Source organism: Dermochelys coriacea, chromosome 3 (genome assembly GCF_009764565.3).
Source record: "Dermochelys coriacea isolate rDerCor1 chromosome 3, rDerCor1.pri.v4, whole genome shotgun sequence".
NCBI classification, from domain to species: domain Eukaryota; kingdom Metazoa; phylum Chordata; order Testudines; family Dermochelyidae; genus Dermochelys; species Dermochelys coriacea.
This window is the reverse complement of record NC_050070.1, coordinates 185,112,326-185,134,524: the sequence shown is the minus strand read 5'-3', so window position 1 is coordinate 185,134,524 and position 22,199 is coordinate 185,112,326. Positions and strand designations below refer to the sequence as shown.

Here is a 22,199-nt window from a genome sequence, read left to right as displayed (position 1 = left end):
GCGGGAGCCCAGCTTGCAGTGTCCCCTCGGCAGCAGCTGGGACTTCCCTGCTAAGCAGGCCCATCGAACCCTCACCCTGACAAGCCCTACCCCCCCCACCCAGACCCCCACCCAGTGGTGAGCTGGAGCCGATTCTCACCGGTTCGCACGAACTGGTTGTTAAATATCGAACCGGTTGTTAACCTGCTTCCCTGCAGGGGGCGCTGAGGCTTTGATGGGCTATGGCCGGGAAGTGATGTAATTCCTCCTCTGGCCTCCGGGGGTGCTGCAGAAGCCATGTGGGCTGCCGCCTGGCCCTGGGCATGAGCCCTGTGGCTGCTGCTGCTCCCCCCCAGGCCCTGGGGCTCCCGATGCTGCCTGGTGGGTCCCTGGCTGCTCTGCGTCCTGCTGTTCTCCCTGTGAGTATCCACCATCCTGCCCACAGCCAGCCCCTCTCGCATGCCCTGCCCACAGCCAGCCCCTTCCTCCAGCCACCCCCGTGCCTGCAGCCGGGCCCTGCCCTGCCTCCAGCCAGCCCCCGTCTCCAACCTCCCCCTGCCCTGCCTGCAGCCAGCCCCTGCCGCACCCCCTGCTCACACCAACCCCTGTCTCCAGCCACCCCTGCACCCCCTGCCCGCAACCAGCCCTGGCCGCACACACCCCCTGCCCTGCCTGCAGCCAGCCCGTCTCCAGCCACCCCCACACACCTTGCCCGCAGCCAGTCCGTCTCCAGACACCCCTGCACCACGCACCCCCTGCCCTGCCCGCAGCCAGCCCCTCTCTATAGCCAGCCCCTGTCTCCAGCCACCTTCTGCCCTGCCCGCAGCCAGCCCCTGCCGCACCCCCTGCCCTGCCCGCAGCCAGCCCATGCTACATGCACCCCCTGTCCTGCCAGCAGCCAGCCCCTGCCCTGTTTCCAGCTAGCCCTGCACCCCCTCTGCCCTGCCTGCCGCCAGCCCCTACCTCCAGTCAGCCTCTGCCATACCCCCTGCCTGCAGCGAGCCCGTTTCCAGCCACCCTCTCACCCCTGCCCTGCCCGCAGCCAGCCCCTGCTGCACGCACCCCTTGCCCTGTCTCCAGCCTGCCCTGCACCCCCTGCCTGCAGCCAGCCCCTGCTGCACCCCCATCCTGTATCCAGCCAACCCCGCCCTACGCACCCCCTGCCCTGCCTGCAGCCAGCCCTGCACCCCCTGCCTCCAGCTAGCCCTGCCCCACGCCCCATCTGCAGCTGGCCCCATGTCCACTGGTGCCCTGCAGTTCCCAGGGCAGTAACCCTGCACACCTGCTTCAATGAGGGGGGCAGGGAGCAGCTGGGACCCACACGTGCACACTCTAGGGTGACCAGACAGCAAGTGTGAAAAATCAGGACAGGGGTTGGGAGGTAATAGGAGCCTATATAAGAAAAAGACCCCAAAATCGGGACTGTCCCTATAAAATTGGGACATCTGGTCACCCTAGCACACCCCCAAGGAGTGGCGGGGACCCACACATGTGAAACGGAGCTCATCTCTAGTTCAGGCCCATCTTTTTAAAAAAGAACTTTAGGTAGGGTTAACATACATCCATATTTTCCTGGACAGGTCAGGCTTTTTGGTTCTTAAATCGCCGTCCGGGAGGAATTTTAAAATTTTAAAACTTCCTCCCGGGAAAATACAGACATATGGTAACCCTGTTGGTACAAAAAATACATACTGGGGCACATCCCTTAAATCGGAACGTTTTATAGGGAACCAGTTGTTAAGATTTTGGCAGCTCATCACTGCCCCCACCCCACTGAGCCCCAACAAGCTGCACCTGGACCCCCATCCCATCAAGCCCCACTCCCCCAGCACCTAGATACCCCCCCGCCAAGCCCCATCTCCCCACAGCCAGACCCCCCTGTTGAGCCCAACTACCACCACCTGGATCCCCTGCAGAGTTCCATTGCCCCTGCACCCAAAACCCCCCAACATGCGGCTGTGCATCCAGATCTCCCACTGAGCTGCCCGCACCCAGATTGCCCCACACAGAAACCTCTCACCCCACACCTGGATCCCCCCACACTAAGCCTCTCCACACTTGGATCCTGCTGGGCTGAGCCTGCTCAGCCACACTTACTGTGACTGGCACAGAGGGGCCAGGCCTCAGGGTGTTTCTGTGGCAGGCCCAGGCCTTGCGCTGTGTCAGGGTCAGGTGCAGTCTCATTGCCAAGTCCCTATACTGGGGGAGGTGGAGGCTTCAGGGTGATCTCCCTCCTCAATTCAGCCAGTGGTCTGTGCTCCCCACAGCTAGAAATGTGAGGATCTGGGGTTTTATTAATGGCCCCCCCCGTCACAGACTTCCAGTGTGACATTGGACCCATCATTTAAGGCTTGATCTCCAGGGGTGTCTTTCCATTGATTTAAAAAGACAGCGGATAGGGGACTTAATTAGCCTGTGCCTCAGTTTCTCAAGCTGAAAAACACAGAGAATAATGATACTTGCCTGCCTCACAGGAGTTGTGTAAATTCATTGGTTTTGGTTAGGTACTTTGAGGTCATCAGATAGAAAGTGCTTAAAAGTGCAATTTTGCCAAGTAGTTTTTACAGTTCCAAAACCTTTATGCTTCATTCATGCAGTAGACACTCCTCCTGGATCACAGGAGAATTTCAATTTATCGGACAACTCTTCCTCCCACTGTGTGATGCTGTAGCAACTTGCCAGAAGGGGGGAAACAGGGCCCCACCGGGCCCACCCCTGTCATCACTTTTCGAAGTAGGAGGTGGGAGGGCTAAACTAAGACACAGGTGGGCCAGCCAGCCTAATACTATGTGTGTAGTCATTCAGTGTGCTGCAGGGAGGACTGGATCACTTGTGGCAGCAGGCACCCTATGCTGTCCTGTCCTCAGGGCCAGTGCCAGCTAAGCAGGACTGGGTGTCTGAGGCTGAGCAATAAATGGTCAGGAGGAATGGATCCCCCTCCACCTGGGCCAGAGCCCTTCAGAGCATTCCCACAGGTAAGCAATGGGTTGGGGACAAAGAGGTTTTTTTACTTGTTCAAATTCTGCGATGGGCAGGAGGAGCGCTTGGCTGGAGCCGGGGCGGGGACAAAGAGCTTGAGCGGCGGAAGCCTGCAGGGAGGAGGATAGAGGGAAGGAAGGGGGGGGCAGAGGGAGGAGGGACCGTGGTGGCAGGGAGGAGAGAAGGCATTGCGGACCTACTTAAAAGCATTTGCCAAGAATGATTTCGTTAATCAAGAACGAAAGTCAGAGGTTCGAAGACGATCAGATACTGTCGTAGTTCCAACCATAAATGATGCCGACTAGTGACCTGGTGGCATCATTCCCATGACCTGCCGGGCAGCTTATTTTCATGACAGAGGACAACAAAAATTGTTAGGGGGCTTGGGCACATGACTTATGAGGAGAGGCTGAGGGAACTGGGCTTATTTAGTCTGCAGAAGAGGAGAGTGAGGGGGGATTTGATAGCTGCTTTCAACTATGTGAAGGGGGATTCCAAAGAGGATGGAGCTTGGCTGTTCTCAGTAGTGGCAAATGACCAAACAAAGAGCAATGGTGTCAAGTTGCAGTGTGGGAGGTCTAGGTTGGATATTAGGAAAAATTATTTCATTAGGAGGGTGATGAAGCACTGGAATGGGTTACTTCGGGAAGTGGTGGAATCTCCATCCTTAGAGGTTTTTAAGGCCCGGCTTGACAAAGTCCTGGCTAGGATGATTTAGTTGGGGTTGGTCCTGCTATGAGCAGGCGGTTGGACTAGATAACCTCCTGAGGTCTCTTCCAACCCTGATCTTCTATGATTCATTGCTAGGATAAGACTCAACTCTTTTCAGTGGATGGGAGATTACATTTGCCTGGTGGCCAGTTTCTCATGAGATTGGGACTGGGGTTTTGGTTCCTTCACCACTGGGGATATAGGGTCTGCTGGTCAGGTACATAAAGCTGGCACCATCATGCTACCTCAGTGGGACTTTTTGCTTTCTTGGTTCTGTGAGTTGAGCGGGAATTGTTGTTGTTAAAGTAGCAGCCACCCTTTATTTTACTGCCAGGATTCATCTCTAGCTGCAGCAGCCACTCCTCTTGGCAGTTCTTATTCATTGCCTTAGGTGCTTATTGCTGCTGAAGCAATAAACATAGGAAGTGCTCAAGCTTGTTTGTGTGAAGAAGTGAAAATGAGGTGGCAGCTTTTGCAGTCTGATTCCAGCCATTTTCTTCCTGTCAGGGTGCAAATGCCAGCTGAGGGTGAGGCCTGACACCTTTTTTTATTGTGTGGAGAAAGGACAGAGATTTTTCAATTAGCTTTAACTGCTGCTTGCCATTATATGTTCCTCAGGATCAATGAAAGGGGGTCGGGGCACTTGAAAAGGCCGTTTTGCACCGTGCCTGCATGTCAGGGTATATCAAAAAACCTGTGACTGACATTTTTTATTCCCAAATTTAGTGCTTTTAATTAGGTACCTTCTGCATGTCCAGTCTTCACAAACACCATCAGGCACACCGTGGAAAACGTGCTTCATTTTCTTTAGACAGAAATTGCAGAAAAGTGGAGGGTTCTTTTCAACTATCATTTGCTTAGGTTCAGGGATTTGGCTGGAAGGGAATGTGCACGTGCTGATCAGGGAGGAGGAGTGAGCAGGAGGCGGGGGGAAGAGAGGAGGGAGACAGTGGGGAGTGGGTGAGACCTGGATAGAGCAGGGAACAGGGCCAGAAGAGGACCAGGGGTGGAGTATGGGCAGGGCCACAGGCAGAAGAGGCAGGCTAAGGAGATACTGCCTCCCCAAGCGGAAGCTTCACCCACCGCCCACATCCAGACATACATCTCACAATGTTTATGAAGATTAATAAAATCTTGTATTATACTAGATACCTCACTCAACCTCTTTGGATAAATAGTATGAAAGCAATGTGTTGGGTGTAGTAAGTTTGTCAGGCCTCTCAGGAGCTACTGTTATAGAACAATGAACTTCTTGACAATTGGCATTGAAGGTGTGACTGGGGTCCTCCTGGGGGCCAGCTGAGGTCACTCAATTAGGGTGAACTGCAAAGAATGGGGCAGACAAACTCCAAAGCTGGTGGATAATTCAGTACTTAAATTTACCAAGACAGCATAAAGCAGCTTCTTTATTACCTCACTGGTTGCCCAAAAAACAACAACACAGTTCCCTTAAAGCAACCCAGCCTCAGGCCTCCATCCAGGTATCCAAATCAAATATGATAAAGATTTCTGAAAATCATATTTCATCATATAAAAGAAAAGGTTCTACCAATCCCAAAGGATCAGACACATTACCTCCCATATTCCAAATCGCCAGTGCCAACAGTACTCCTGTCTCCTCCACCTGCGCCTATATCCAGACAGACAACCTAACCATGGATGCCTCTATCCAGATCCTGGTGTGGATTTGTAGCCTGTATTTCCCAGTCAGAGAAAGCCAGGCTGAGGGGACTATCCAGTGTGAGAGGTGCCTGCTGGTGGAATCTCTCAGGAAATAGGTGGGAGAACTACAGGAGGAGGTGGCTAGGCTGAGGAACATCCGTGCACACGAGGAATTTATTGACAGTATTCATATGGAGATTTCCCAGGCTGAGGATGCTATCCAGCTAGAGAGGACTGCTGTCATGCGACCGGGGGAGGAGGATAAGGGTCTGGTACAGGGAGGACACTGGCAGCTGGTTACTTCTGGCAGCAGGCAGTGCTCCACCCCTACTCCCAACCCACCCACCATGGTGATGGAGAACCGTTATGCTGCCCTGGCAATGAGTAATGCGGATTCACCCCCAAAGGTTGAGGAGGAGAAGCCATGTACCCCCAAGGCAACCTAGGCAGCAGTGACCGTGAGATGGTTGAGTTCAGGATCCTCACAAAAGGAAGAAAGGAGAGTAGCAAAATACAGATCCTGGACATCAGAAAAGCAGACTTTGACTCCCTTAGGGAACTGATGGGCAAGGTCCCCTGGGAGGCTAATATGAGGGGGAAAGGAGTCCAGGAGAGCTGGCTTTATTTTAAAGAAGCCTTATTGAGGGTGCAGGAACAATCCATCCCGATGTGAAGAAAAAATAGCAAATATGGCAGGTGACCAGCTTGGCTTAACAGTGAAATCTTTGGTGAGCTTAAACTCATAAAAAGAAGCTTACAAGAAATGGAAATTTGGACAGATGACTAGGGAGGAGTATTAAAATATTGCTAGAACATGCAGGGGTGTAATCAGGAAGGCCAAGGCTCGATTGGAGTTGCAGCTAGCAAGGGATGTGAAGGGTAACAAGAAGGGTTTCTACAGGTATGTTAGCAGCAAGAAGAAGGGACCCTTACTGAATGGGGGAGGCAACATAGTGACAGACGATGTGGAAAAAGCTGAAAACTCAATGCTTTTTTTGCCTTGGTCTTCGCAGACAAGGTCAGCTCCCAGACTGCTTCACTGGACAACACAGTATGGGGAGTAGGTGAGCAGCCCTCAGTGGTGAAAGTACAGGTTAAAGACTATTTAGAAAAGCTGGACATGCACAAGTCCATGGGTCCAGATCTAATGCATCCAAGGGTGCTGAGGGAGTTGACTGATGTGATTGCAGAGCCATTGGCCATTATCTCTGAAAATTTGTGGAGATCAGGGGAGGTCCTGGACGATTGTAAAATAGCAAATATTGTGCCCACCTTTAAAAAGGGAAGAAAGAAAACCCAGGGAACTACTGATCAGTCAGCCTCACTTCAGTCCCTGGCCAAATCATGGAGCTGGTGCTCAAGGAATCCATTTTGAAGTACTTGGTGGAGAGAAAGGTGATCAGGAACAGTCAACATGGATTCACCAAGGGCAAGTCATACCTGACTGCCTTCTACGATGAGATAACTGGTTTTGTGGATATGAGGAAAGCGGTGGATGTGATATATCTTGACTTTAGCAAAACTTTTGATACAGTCTCCCACAGTATCCTTGCCAGCAAGTTAAAGAAGTATAGATTGGATGAATGGACTATAAAGTGGATAGAAATCTGGCTAGATTGTTGGGCTCAACGGGTAGTGATCAATGGCTCCATGTCTAGTTGGCAGCCGATATCAAGCGGAGTACCCTGGGGTCAGTCCTGGGGCCAGTTTTGTTCAACATCTTTATTAATGATCTAGGTGATGGGATGAATTGCACCCTCAGCAAGATCACAGATGACACTAAGCTGGAGTAAGAGGTAGATACACTGGAGTGTAGGGATAGGGTCCAGAGTGACCTAGAGAAATTGGAGGATTGGGCCAAAAGAAATCTGATGAGGTTCAACAAGGACAAGTGCAGAGTCCTGCATTTAGGAAGGAAGAATCCCATGCACTGCTACAGGCTGGGGACTGACTGGCTAAGCAGCAGTTCTGCAGAAAAGGACCTGGGGATTACAGTGGACGAGAAGTTGGATATGAGTCAGCAGTTTGCCCTTGTTGCCAAGAAGGTCAATGGCATATTGGGCTGTATTAGTAGGAGCACATTGCCAGCAGATCGAGAGAAGTGATTATTCCCCTCTATTCGACATTGGTGAGGCCTCATCTGGAGTATTGTGTCCAGTTTTGGTCCCCCCCCCACTACAGAAGGGATGTGGACAAATTGGAGAGAGTCCAGTGGAGGGCAACAAAAATGATTGGGGGCTGGGGCAAATGACTTATGTGGAGAGGCCGAGGGAACTGGGGTTATTTAGTCTGCAGAAGAGAAGAATGAGGAGGGATTTGATAACAGCCTTCAACTACCAGAAAGAGAGTTCCAAAGAGGATGGAGCTAGACTGTTCTCAGTAGTGGCAGATGACAGAACAAGAAGCAGTGGTCTCAAATTGCAGCGGGGGAGGTCTAGGTTGGATAGTAGGAAACACTATTTCACCAGGAGGGTGGTGAAGCACTGGAATGGTTTACCTAGGGAGGTGGTGGAATCTCCATCCTTAGAGGTTTTTAAGGCCCGGCTTGACAAAGCCCTGGCTGTGATGATTTAGCGGGTGTTGGTCCTGCTTTGAGCAGGGGATTGGATTAGATGACCTCCCGAGGTCTCTTCCAATCCTAATATTCTATGATTCTAAGGCTGGGAGGATCACAGCCGCCACTCCCAGGAGGAAACGTAAGGTAGTGGTGTTTGGAGACTCTTTTCTGAGGGGGACGGAGGCACCCATCTGTCACCCTGACATGGCATCCTGGGAGGTATGCTGCCTGCCAGGGGCCCATATCCGAGATGTTACAGGGGGATTGTCGAGGATCATCCAGCCTTCTGACTACTACCCCATGCTACTTATCCATGTGAGCACTAATGATACTGCAAGGTATGACTCTCAGCAGATCAGAAGTGACTTCAGGGCTCTGGGAGTATGGGTGTGGGAGTTGGGAGCACAATGGTGTTCTTTTCAGTCCTTCCAGTCAAAGGGAGGCGCCTCAACAGAGACAGATGAATCCTGGAGGTGGATGCCTGGCTGTGAGGATGGTGACACCAGGAGGGCTTTGGATTCCTTGACCATGGGATGCTGTTCCAGGAAGAAGGACTGCTAACAGAGATGGGGTCCACCTACCGAGGAAGGGGAGGAGCATATTTGCCTACAGACTGGCTAACCTAGTGAGGCAGGCTTTAAACTCGGTTCAATGGGGACAGATGACCAAAGCCCAGAGGTAAGTCAAAAACATGGAAACCTGGGAGAAGGGTCAGAATCTGGAGGGAGTGTGGGCTGTTATAGTAGAAATAAGGGAGAGACAAGACAGAACTGGGGGACGGAAATAAATCAGTATCTTAGATGTCTGTATACTAATGCGAGAAGTATGGGGAATAAGCAGGAAGACCTTGAAATGCAAGTAAACAAACAGAACTATGACATAGTTGGCATCACGAAGACTTGGTGGGATAATACGCATGACTGGAATATTGGTATAGAAGGTGTCATAACCATAGGGGTAGCCTAAATTCCTCCTTACCTATAAGGGGTTAAGAAGCTCAAGTAACCAGATTGGCACCTGACCAAAGGAACCAATGGGGACAAAAGATACTTTGAAATCTGGTGGGGGGAGAGGTTTTGTTTTGGGTTCTTTGTTTTCTGTGGCTGTTCTCTCTTGGGACTGAGAGGGGCCAGACAGAAATCCATCTTCTCCAACCCATCCTAATCCAAGTATCCAATATTGCAACCAGTATAGGTAAGCCAGGCAAGGCGGATTAGTTTATCTTTTGTTTTGCTTGTGAATTTTCCCTGTGCTAAGAGGGAGGTTTATTCCTGTTTTCTGTAACTTTAAGGTTTTGCCCAGAGGGGAATCCTCTGTGTTTTGAATCTGAATACCCTGTAAAGTATTTACCATTCTGATTTTACAGAAGTGATTCTTTTACCTTTCCTTTAAATAAAATCCTTCTTCTAAGAACCTGACTGATTTTTCCATTGTTCCAAGACCCAGGGGTTTGGGTGTTTGATCATTTTGTAACCAATTGGTTAGGATATTATTCTCAAGCCTCCCCAGGAAAGGGGGTGTAAGGGTTTGGGGGGATTGGTGGGGGAAGAGGAACTCCAAGTGGAGTTCTTTGTTAAATCACTTGGTGGTGGCAGTGTTACTTAAACCCAAAGTACAAGGGAGAATTTGTGCCTGGGGAGTCTTTAACCTAAGCTGGTAGAAATAAGTTTAGGGAGTCTTTCATGTTGGTCCCCACATCTGTACCCTAGAGTTCAGAGTGGGGAGGGAACCCTGACAGAAGGATACAGCTTGCTCAGAAAGGACAGGCAAGGAAAAAAGGGAGCAGGTATTGCCTTATATATTAAAAATGTATACACTTGGACTGAGGTTGACATAGAAATAAGAGACAGACTTGTTGAAAGTCTCTGGGTAAGGATAAAAGGGGTAAAAAAAAGGGTGATGTCATGATCGGGGTCTACTACAGACCACCTAACCAGGCAGAAGAAGTGGATGAGGCTTTTTTTAAACAACTAACAAAATCATCCAAAGCACAGGACTTGGTGGTGATGGGAGACTTCAACTACCCAGACATCTGTTGGGAAAATTAATAGAGCAGGGCACAGATTATCCAACAAGTTCTTGGAATGGATTGGAGACAATTTTTTATTTCAGAAGGTTGATAAAGCTACTAGCGGGGAGGCTGTTCTAGATTTTATTTTGACAAATAGGGAAGAACTGGTTGAGAATTTTAAAGTGGAAGGCAACTGGGGTGAAAGTGATCATGAAATGGTAGAGTTCATGATTCAAAGGAATGGTAGGAGGGAGAAAAAGCACAATAAAGACAATGGATTTCAAGAAGGGAGACTTTAGCAAACTCAGGGAGTTGGTAAGTAAAATCCCATGGGAAGCAAGTCTAAGGGGAAAAACAATTGAAGACAGTTGGCAGTTTTTCAAAGAGACATTCTTAAGGGCATAAGAGCAAACTATCCCACTGCGTAGGAAAGATAGGAAGTATGACAGAAGACCACCCTAGCTTAACCAGGAGATCTTCAATGATCTAAAACTCAAAAAAGAGTCTTACAAAAAGTGGAAACTCAGTCAAATTATAAAGGATAAATATAAACAAATAACACAAGTATGTAGGAACAAAATTAGAGAAGCCAGGGCACAAAATGAGATCAAACTAGCTAGGGACATAAAAGGAAACAAGAAAACATTTGACAAATGCATTAGAAGCAAGAGGAATACCCAAGGACAGAGTAGGCCCGTTCCTCAATGAGTTCTTACACCAGCTATAACTTCATGTTTAACACCATTCCATTCAAGATGGATTCTGGCTAAAGGCACACTTACAGTAAACTCATAGAGGATTACAATATTCACACTCTTATCTGGTAAGTAACCTTCCTCTTTGATAAGATCCGCTTTAACAAGAGTGATGTTAGAAGCCCTAATTTGCCCTAAACAGCTTTTACCATTAACTTTTACATTCTCTGCACAAGTTATGGGGTTACCTTTACCTGAGCTCACAGTAAAAGCATTGACATAAAAGGTGGCAGTGTTGGGGTATATTTGGTTACACACAGATAACTGCTTAGAGTCAAACAACATACCAACGTTGTTACAAACTGGATAGATTCTGTCCCATATTTGCTGTTGAGAGGAGCTGGCTTTTCAGGATGATACAGTTTCTGTTGTTCCTTTATTCTTTTGAGTTGGAGCTTAGGTCTGTCCACTTCTGCCTTCGTTTCTAGTTCCTGCAATCAAATATATGCCATTTTTTGTTCATGATCAAAATACAGGCGTTCTCTTTCCATATTAGCTATTTTTTTATTTCCCTGCAATCGAAGATATGGCATTTTTTCTCCATGTTCAAACTGCTGCTGGTTTCTTATTGGAAACATTTTCACTGAGTCTGCTTCCTTAGCACTGTCCATTAATGGATTTTTCAGTTCCTGCTCTGCGGCTTTTTCTTAAAAGACAACCCCCTCTGTGAGCGCAATTCTTCTAGGCTTTTTCTATCAGGATCTTGATCATGGGTCACTCACTGAGACTGATTTTTAACCCTTAAACTATCCAAAATACAAATTACTTGTCAAAAATTGTGTGGTCTGATCCAATTGTCTGATCCAAAAACCCAGTTATCTGTGGTAATGTGTATCCTGCCAACTACACCACTGTGACTGGAGTCCCAGTGGGGGCCAGCCGAGGTCACTCAATAAGGGTGAACTGCAAAGAATGGGGCAGACAAACCCCAAAGCTGGTGGATAATTCAATACGTAAATTTACCAAGCCAGCATAAAATAGCTTCTTTATTACCTCACTGGTTACCCATAAACTAACAGTTCCCAACACACAGGGATCTCAAACTCAAATGACCACGAGGGCCACATGGGGACTAGTACATTGGCCCGAGGGCAGCACCACTGACCACCCCCCCACCACTGCCCTGGCCCCGCCCCTGCCCCACCTTTTCCCACCCCTTCCCTGCCCCCATTCCAACCCCTTCCCTGAAATCCCCACCGCAACTCCGCCCCCTCCCTTCCCCCAGGGTGAGCAGGAGGTGTGCAGGGTGCAGCAGGGGGTTGGGGCGCAGGAGCGGTGTGGGGTGTGTCAGGGGTTCAAGGCAGGGGATTGGGGGGAAGGAGGGGTGTGGGGTGAAGCAGGGGGTTGAGAGCAGGGGGGTTGGCTGCAGGAGGGATTTGGGGGCAGGTCCAGCCCGGCGCACACCGGGCTCAGGGCAGGCTCCCTGCCTGCCCTGCCCCTGCGCCACTCCGGGAAGCAGCCGGGACCTCGGGGGTGGGGAGGCACAGGGGTCTGTGTGTTGACCTAACCACTCCTCAAGGAACCTCCCCCGAAGCTCCTATTGGCCGAATGCTGGTGCGCGCCGGGCCAAGCCACTCTAGGTAAATGCTGGGGGAGGCGGGGTGCCACAGGGAGCTGGCGGGCCTCAGAAAATAACCCCGCGGGCCACATTTTTGAGACCCCTGCCTTAAAGCAACCCAGCCTCAGGCCTCCATCCAGGTACCCAAGTCAAATATAACGAAGATTTCTGAAAACTATATTTCATCATATAAAAGAAAAGGTTCTACCAATCCCAAAGGATCAGACACATTACCTCCCAGGTTACTGAATATTCCAGATCTTCATTTATTTTTTATTTTGTTTATTAAAAAACAAGAGAGAGAGAGTATGGTTAAAAGATCAATATATATACGGACATGTTCAATTCTTGAGGTTCAGATTCATAGCAGAGATGGTGAGCTTTGTAGTTACAAAGAGTTCTTTCAGAAATAGTTCATAGGTTATAGTCCAATGTCCGTATCATTCCAGGGTGTTCCAGTTTAGGACTGGGATCTCAATCCTTATGGCTTAAGCTTCCCCTATATGAAGCCTCAAGCAGATCTGAAATAAAAGAATCAGGACCCAATGGTCTTTTATACAGTTTTCTAGCATCCACTTGACCATGCAGTCCCGGGTAAACAATAGGTTTTTGATGTAACCTTCTGTTTTCTAAACACCACCAGTAATTAGTTACACAAATTAACATAGGGCAATTTATTCATTAGGCAGTCTATCACACTATTTCACCCAAGATTCATCTAAATGTTAATATTCCCTTTTGATCTCTGAATTCGTAGCTATAGTGACAGACAGGAACTGTAGAATCTATGATACACACATTTAGTATCACTTCTAACAATATAGGTTCGCATTTCAGAGTTCTAGTCTATTTACCATGAATGGCTCTAATTACTATTCACATACCTTGCTAACGTCTTTAATGGTTGGCTTTGGGTCATTCAGTCTGCAAGTTGTTTAACCCTTTTCTGGCCATGTGTGACGTTGCACTCTATATGTTTATGGAAATATGCTTATGAGTGTAAATATGACATAACTGGAATATGCTTTGTTCTAGATATGCCATGTAACATATCTTTGCAAAGGTTATGATCTACTGAATATATTTATCCTGTTTGTATGCATGTATCATTTTTATATCTGAAGTTATGAGTGTTGGCTCTATGCTTGTATTTGAAGTGTTTGCTGTAGAAAACACATAAAGGAGGTTTGGCCAATATATTGTGAAAGGGTTATTCAAGTAATTGGGAGTACTTAATTAACAATGGACTTTGGGAGATGCCAATCCACATCTGAGCTTTCCTGGGAACGTTCAAACTAACATGTAAACAATGGTGTCAGACTGCAAAAAGCTGAATCATTCATGGACATGTGACTTGCCCAGGTGGCTACAAACTCCATCTTGTTGCTGTGATTTTGCACAGAAGAACAAAGGGGTTTCTGCCCACAAGAGAGAGAATATAAAAGACCCTGGAAGACTTTCCATTTTGTCTTCAGCTGGCTCAAGAGATGGCCTCTCCATCCCAAAGAGATGCCTGAAAGAAAATGGAACAAAGGACTGTAACTACGGGGGTGTGAGTGGCTGGACTCAGGCCATAAACTACAAGGTTGGTCTGAAAAAGATTGTACCTGAGATAACAACATCTAGGATGAGAAGTTAGTATTTGTAACTAGAACCTTAGTGTATTAAGTATCAGAGGGGTAGCCGTGTTAGTCTGGATCTGTAAAAGCGGCAGAGAGTCCTGTGGCACCTTACAGACTAACAGACCTATTGGAGCATAAGCTTTCATGGGTGAATACCCACTTCTTCAGATGCATGCAAAAGCTTATGCTCCAATAGGTCTGTTAGTCTGTAAGGTGCCACAGGACTCTTTGCCGCTTTTAGTGTATTAAGTTAACCTTGTGTGTTTTGATTTATTTTAATTAGTAACTTACTGTGTTCTGTCTGTTATTACTTGGAACCACTTAAATCCTACTTTTCATACTTAATAAAATCAGTTTTGTTTATTAACCCAGAGTAAGTGATTAATACCTGGGGGAGCAAACAGCTATGCATAGCTCTCTATCAGTGTTATAGAGGGCAGACAATTTATGAGTTTACCTTGTATAAGCTTTATACAGAGTAAAACCGATTTATTTGGGGTTGGGCCCCATTGGGGTCTGGGTGCTGGAGACAGGAGTACTTGCTAAACCATTTTCAGTTAAGTCTGCAGCTTTGGGGGGCATGGTTCAGACCCTGGGTCTGTGTTGCAGCAGGCTTGCATGTCTGGCTCAACAAGGCAGGGTTCTGGAGGCCCAAACTGGCAGAGAAAACAGGCTCAGAAGTAGTCTCAGCATATCAGGTGACAGCCCCAAGGGGGTCTCTGTGACTGAATGCATCACACCAGGTATTATACTTTGTATAAGATCTGCTGCAATTATATAGTAGTGGTAGCAACAATGGTTTTTTATAACTATAGTTTAATCAAACAACGTCACAGAGGGCTTCTTAGGGTCACTTGCCCCTGGTGACATAATTGGTAGATCTGCCATATTGGAAAGGCTTGTGTCTTACCAGCAACGGAAAATTATGTTAGTCAGAACTGCTAAGTAAGACCATACCCATAGTCTAAGAAGTAGTAGGAATTGTGTACAAAAACATGGATGTACACAGTGGAGAGTCTGGAAGAATGGCAGCTGGTGACGTTATTGCATGTAGTAACAGACTCTCATCGCTTCTGCCTGTCTTTACAAAATGATGGAATGGTTAAATCCAGCATTTGGCTTGTTGGATTTGAATAACATTAACCCAGTTTCTAGGCAACAAGCTAGGCTGTTAATTCAACCACTCACATATTTCAGGGATGGGAATTACATATTTTAAATTATTACCTAATATATCCCATTTATTCTGCCCTGAGAACACATTTTCAATACAAAACATTTTTTAAAAAGAGACCCTGATGGATTACTGTTCGTAATACAAAGTAGTGACAAAGACAGTCATTTTATTTATTCTGTTACAAAATCTTCACATGGCCCGCCATACAATCAAGTACTGTTGGCCTTGTATGATAATGTTAGATATTAATAAACATAGAAAAAATACAGTTTCTATCTGTGCATGTAACCTTACTGGTGTGCTGGGAAACAATATCTTCAAATACGGCAAGTATTGCAGCAAACAATCACTCCTCTGTCTCAGCTGTTTTCGTTAAGAAATTCAGGATATCTATTTATCTTCTGGATGGCAGGCTTAAATAACAATGGGCCATCTGCTTAATGTTAAGTATGTAACTTAAACGGAATCTCAAGTAATTAAAATAACATACTAGCAACAATGTCCTTTCTCTGGACACACAGACCTAAGTTGTTTGGTGCTTTCCTGTCGTTTTTAGGCTAGATTGTTGAGATGGATTATTGCTAGTTGTTTAACAACACCATAAATGTGTATGGTGCAGGGTTGAGGAATAGCTTCAGTAACTGCAATGCTATCTTAACTGTGGTGCAACTATGGTACCGCCCCATAATACAGTTCAGAAACTCTCAAGTTAGTTTCACCCCTATTATATAATTAATGTTTTTTCCTTAAGGGACTTACTGGTATGCAGGGCGGCTGGAGTCCTGAGCAAGGTGGGGGGGACAGCTCAACCAGAAAGGGCGGGGCCTCGGGTGGAAGGGGTTCTGGTGACTCCCCCCTGCCAGCCCTTCAGTGCTGCCTAGTCCGCACCGCCAGGCCTCTCGCGATGATTTAAAGGGCCTGGGGCTCCTGGCTGGTGCCGCTACCCCAGGGATCCATCGGCGATTTAAAGGGCCCAGGGCTCCGGCTGCTGACGTTGTAGCAGCGGCGGTGGCCAGGAGCCCCAGTCTCTTTAAATCACCGCTGGAGCCCCATGGTAGTGGTAGCAGTGGCGGCAGCCAGGAGCCCCCGGGCTTTTTTAAATTGCTGGGCCCTGGGGAACCTGCCCCTTTTGGGTCCCTCTCATCAGCGGCCCTGCCGGTATGGTCAGCTGTGTACTGGCTCTTACTCGTATGCCGTACTGGACCAGAGCGGCTTACTTTCACCTCTGATAATAGTTTATGGTGTAAAACTGGTTTTCAACCTTTTTTCATTTGCAGACCCCTTTGGCAATCCTAGACATAGTCTGTGGATACCTGTGATCCATGGACAACAGATTAAAAAAACACTGTTCTATGGCAGCGGTTCTTAACCAGGGATACGCATACCCTTGGGGGTATGCAGAGGTCTTCCAGGGGGTACATCAACTCATCTAAATAGTTGCCTAGTTTCACAACAGGCTACATTAAAGTCCTAGTGAAGCCAGTACAAACCAAAATTTCATACAGACAAAATGAGAAAGTAAGCAATTTTACAGTAACAGTGTACTGTGACACTTCTGGATTTTTATGTCTGATTTTGTAAGCATGTAGTTATTAAGTGAGATGAAACTCGGGGTATGCAAGATAAATCAGACTCCTGAAAGGGGTACAGTAGTCTGGAAAGGTTGAGACCCACTGTTCTATGGTAACAACAACCATTCACAGACCCTTTAGACATAGCGTGCGGACCAGCAGGGTCTGCAGACCACAAGTTTTAAAACACTGGTGTAAAATCATTAGTGTCCTCTGAAATGAACTGAAAATGGTATACCAGTTTCACTATTGTCACAGTTTGATGTTGCAAATGAATGCAATGGATAACGTCACACTAACTCCAGACCTTGGAGTTTATGAAATAACACAGATAGGCTCTCATTGTTTTACCCTGATCCATTAACATTTTCCTTTCAGCATTTGCCTCCTTACCTGTTTGTCCTCTTCTTCAGGCTCCAGCCCTTTCATTCTGAAGTGCACGCTGCAGACATCACTAATAGCACCTGTCTCCTCCACTAATGAGTGAGGCTTATGTGGGCCGACTCCTTTATTTTTGCTTTCATTTAAAGAGCTTGTAGTGTATAGGATTTGGGTAGTATCCCTTTAAACAGTTTGTGAGTCCTCTGTAGGCCTAATTGTCTTCTATGTTTCAGAATCCACGAGAACCCAGTCAAAGCAGCTGTGTATATACACAACTAGGCTTTGCATGTTCTATATAATTAGTGTCCATGGATATTTGGACCTCATCTTGCCATGTTGTCCCTTCACATATGTATGTTGTGTGAAAAGCAAAAGACACAACATTGTTGTTATACTTTTGCTGTCTATGTAGATCTTGTTCCATGAGGAACAGTTCCTGTTTGAGTTTGGATGGCAATCTGTTCTGTTGAGGCTGGACAAGGGCTATCTAAATGTTTATGTTTTACTGTTTATTGCAAACAGTACCTTGTAAAAGGACACAACTTTTTTACCAGCAGACATGTTGATTTTACTTGTGCATATTTGAACAGCTTGATACATTGGGCACAATTTGACATGGCTTGGTGCAGTCTGTGACTCTCCTATTTGTGTTTTTACCAGAGGGGATGCATGGTGTGGTGGGGGGAAGCATGCATCACATGGACTGAGCATGCTCAGTAACACTGCTGAAGCTGACTGCCCTCACTCCACCCCCAGCGCCAATGCCACCCACCTCCCTTATCAGCTGGCACAGGTTGTCTCTGGTTTTTACTGATACTGAGAAACAGCAATGGAATTTTTTTTTTTTTTTTTTACTGTGGCAATGAATGTTTTGCATGATTTTCACTATCTCGGGAACAGTTAATAAATCCAAAGTCAGAAACACAGAGTTTGAGGATCATGTGTTTCATCCAGCAAACTGAAAAATGTTATTGTCAAGTATCTTTAGGAGACCTAGACAAATATTTTTTTCTTCGGCTCAAAAACTGTATTCTCTAAAGACTTCAGGAAGGTTTTATTTTTTGCAGGCTTTTCTTTCTAAAAGTGTCTTGTCTGCATCAGTATTAAATGAAATTTTTGTAATATGATCAACCTGTTTTTCACATATTGACACAATGACCATTTGTCCATTAGAGACTTCCTTCTTAAAGGGCTTGGCTTGGGCTAGCACAAATAATGAAATCAGCTTTCTTAGATCAATTTTATCTTTAAATTCTATTGGGCTTGATTAGTCACTCACTTATACTCGTGCAAAACCAGTGTAACTTCAATGACTTTAGTGGAGCTGCTCTGTTACACCTGTGTAAGCAAGAGCTGATCAGTTCAGTATGCTTTCCTCCAGTTATGAGGAACAGGAGTTTTTCCTCATCCATTAGTTGTCTAGATGTCTGTGGCTATTGCTGTCAGGGATGGCCCCAGGCAAATACACGTTTGCCCTGCTGCCAGTCAACAAAGTAGCTCATTTATTTCGTCCCATGTTGTCTCCTATCTTTCCTTCCCCAGTATCTCCTCATCTCGGTTTCTTTCCCACCAGCATCCCCATCTGTCTTCCTTTCCCCCTCACAAGGAGCCCAGTCTTGCAGTGCTCACTTGTATGAGTGGTCTCCCTGAATCTTTTCAATTGACTGCAAGGGGATGACCCCTGGGAGAAGGGCCTACATGATAAGACCCTAGAGCAGTTCACTTCTCTTTTTTGAGCCAGCTAATCATTTCCTGCTGCACTTTGGAGACTGAATCTACTGCCAGTGGAGCTCCTTCCACACTTATGGTGCCTCCATATTACTTATTCAGCCTACGCTAAAACTGGACAAAAGTGCTTTGGGCATTACTGTTCTTACTGTCTAGGAGCTACAAAAGCAACAAGCTTATTTATGATGTCCCTAAAACACTTTTGTTTTAAATTCATTTAAACATACAATGAAACCAGCTTGCTTGGCAAGACTTTAAGTCAGGGGTATGCAAAGGTGGCACGCGAGTTGATTTTCAGTGGCACTCACACTGCCCAGGTCCTGGCTACTGGTCCGGGGGACTCTGCATTTTAAATTTAAATTTTAAATGAAGCTTCTTAAACATTTTAAAAATGTTATTTACTTTACATATGATAGTTTATTTATATATTATAGACTTATAGAAAGAGACCTAAAAACGTTAATGTATTACTGGCATGCAAAACCTTAAATTAGAGTGAATAAATGAAAACTCAGCACACCACTTTCTGAAAGGAACCATTATGATCAGCGAGGTGGGACCTCTCCATTTCATCCAGTGATTTCTGCATCCAGCCCAATAACTTATGGTTAAACTACAGCATCTCTCTGAGATAGACATCCAGTCTTGATTTAAAGACCTGAACTGATACCACTTCTCTTGGTAAGTTGTTCCAATATAAGGGTTAATTGCCCTTGCTGCTAAATATTTGTACCTTCTGGTTTGAATTTTTCTAGCTTCAGCTTCCATTCATTGGATCTTGTTATGCCTTTGTCTTGATAGGTTAAAAAGTCCTCTAGCATCAGATATAGGATATCAGCTATGGATGGTGAGGGATAGTGCAGTGGTTTGAGCATTTGTTCTTGTGCTTTTTCAGGGAGTTTCTTGAGCAGATGGTTACCAAAAGACACTACACCCTCAGTGGGATCTGAGGGTAATGGCTTGTAGAAAGTGGTGTTGGAGAGCTGCCTAGCAGCCTCTTGTTCATATTCCGACCTATTCATGATGACGACAGTACCTTCTTTGTCAGCCTTTTTGATTATGATGTCAGAGTTGTTTCTGAGGCTGTGGATGGCATTGTGTTCTGCATGGCTGAGGTTATGGGGCAAGTGATGTTGCTTTTCCACAATTTCAGCTCATGCACATCAGCGGAAGCACTCTATGTAGAAGTCCAGTCTGTTGTTTCGACCTTCAGGAGTCCACCCAGAATCCTTCTTTTTGTAGTGTTGGTAGGAAGGTCTCTGAGGGTTAGTATGTTGTTCAGAGGTGTGTTGGAAATATTCCTTGAGTCAGAGATGTTGAAAATAGGATTCTAGGTCACCATAGAACTGTATCATGTTCGTGGGGGTGGAGGGGCAGAAGGAGAGGCCCCGAGACAGGACAGATTCTTCTGCTGGGCTAAGAGTATAGCTGGATAGATTAACAATATTGCTGGGTGGATTAAGGGAACCACTGTTGTAGCCCCATGTGGCATGTAGTAGTTTAGATATTTTAGTGTCCTTTTTCTTTTGTAGAGAAGCAAAGTGTGTGTTGTAAAGACCAGCCACGAGGAAGTTTGTGTGGAAGGTTGACTTTATGAGGGTATCCAATTTTGAGAGCTCTTTCTTAATCTTTCCCTGTTTTCTGTAGAGGATGTTGATCAGGTGGTTCCGCAGTTTCTTTGAGAGAGTGTGTGGCACAAGCTGTCAGCATAGTCTGTGTGGTACGTTAATTGTAATGGTATACATTTGGGGAAAATGTATGCCTTCAAATCAGTGGCACTGCTATGGGTACCCGCATGGCCCCACAGTATGCCAACATTTTTATGGCTAACTTAGAACAATGCTTCCTCAGCTCTCATCCCCTAATGCACCTACTCTACTTGCGGTGCATTGAGGACATCTTCATCATCATCTACACCCATGGAAAAGAAGCCCTTGAGAAATTCCACCATGTTTTCAACAACTTCCATCCCACCATCAACCTCAGCCTGGACCAGTCCACACAAGAGATCCACTTCCTGGACACTACGGTGCTAATAAGCAATGGTCACATAAACACCACCCTGTACCGGAAACCTACTGACCGCTATACTTACCTACATGCCTCCAGCTTTCATCCAGACCACACCACACGATCCATTGTCTACAGCCAAGCTCTACAATACAACCACATGTGCTCCAACCCCTCAGACAGAGACAAACACCTACAAGATCTCTATCATGCATTCTTACAACTACAATACCCACCTGCTGAAGTGAAGAAAAAGACTGACAGAGCCAGAAGAGTACCCAGAAGTTACCTACTACAGGACAGGCCCAACAAAGAAAGTAACAGAATGCCACTAGCCATCACCTTCAGCCCCCAACTAAAACCTCTCCAATGCATCATCAAGGATCTACAACCTATCCTGAAGGATGATCCATCACTCTCAAAGATCTTGGGAGACAGGCCAGTCCTTGCTTACAGACAGCCCCCCAACCTGAAGCAAATACTCACCAACAACCACACAACAGAACCACTAACCCAGGAACTTATCCTTGCAACAAAGCCCCTTGCCAACTCTGTCCACATATCTATTCAGGGGACATCATCATAGGGCCTAATCACATCAGCCACACTATCAGAGGCTCGTTCACCTGCGCATCTACCAATGTGATATGCCATCATGTGCCAGCAATGCCCCTCTGCCATGTACATTGGTCAAACTGGACAGTCTCTACGTAAAAGAATAAATGGACACAAATCAGACGTCAAGTATTATAACATTCAAAAACCAGTTGGAGAACACTTCAGTCTCTTTGGTCACTCAATTACAGACCTAAATGTGGCAATTCTTCAACAAAGAAAACTTCAAAAACAGACTCCAACGAGAGACTGCTGAATTGGAATTAATTTGCAAACTGGATACAATTAACTTAGGCTTGAATAAAGACTGGGAGTGGATGGGCCATTACACAAAGTAAAACTATTTCCCCTTATTTATTTCCCCTCCTACTGTTCTTGTAAAGTGCTGGAAATGGCCCACCTTTATTATCACTACAAAAGGTTTCCCTCCCCTCCCCCCCACTCTCCTGCTGGTAATAGCTCACCTTTCCTGATCACTCGTTACAGTCTGTATGGTAACACCCATTGTTTCATGTTCTCTGTGTGTATAAAAATCTCCCCACCATATTTTCCATTGTATGCATCCGATGAAGTGAGCTGTAGCTCATGAAAGCTTACGCTCTAATAAATTTGTTAGTCTCTAAGGTGCCACAAGTACTCCTTTTCTTCATACCTATATAGAAACTACATATTGTCTATTTTCCGTATGGAGAGATTGCTATAACAGCTTACACTTATTATAGTCTGGGAGCTTACATATCTTAAGGGAGTTGTGGTTAGCATTTAGAGTGTTGCTTGGAGGTATGCATGCTCCTATTATAAGCTTGCTGGGCAATAGCTTACATGTTTGTTTCATACACTCTTGCAAAGCTGTCTTGGCTTGGCTTGGCTTGACTTGACTTTG

General features: G+C 46.3%; 1 protein-coding gene and 2 long non-coding RNA genes across 3 annotated transcripts in view; 2 read left to right on the top strand and 1 right to left on the bottom strand.

Annotated features, from left to right (window-relative positions):
• Positions 1-22,199, top strand: part of LOC122459667 — a 1,177,620-nt gene that overhangs the window by 171,812 nt on the left and 983,609 nt on the right. The gene's annotated exons all lie outside the window — the stretch shown is intronic.
• FOXN2 (forkhead box N2) overlaps positions 1-22,199 on the top strand; it is a 245,338-nt gene that overhangs the window by 292 nt on the left and 222,847 nt on the right. The gene's annotated exons all lie outside the window — the stretch shown is intronic.
• Positions 1,252-2,223, bottom strand: LOC122459669. The gene is made up of 3 exons (XR_006280493.1): positions 2,083-2,223; positions 1,303-1,309; positions 1,252-1,264 (listed from the first exon to the last, which is right to left on the bottom strand). It is a non-coding gene; the product is annotated as an uncharacterized LOC122459669 (long non-coding RNA).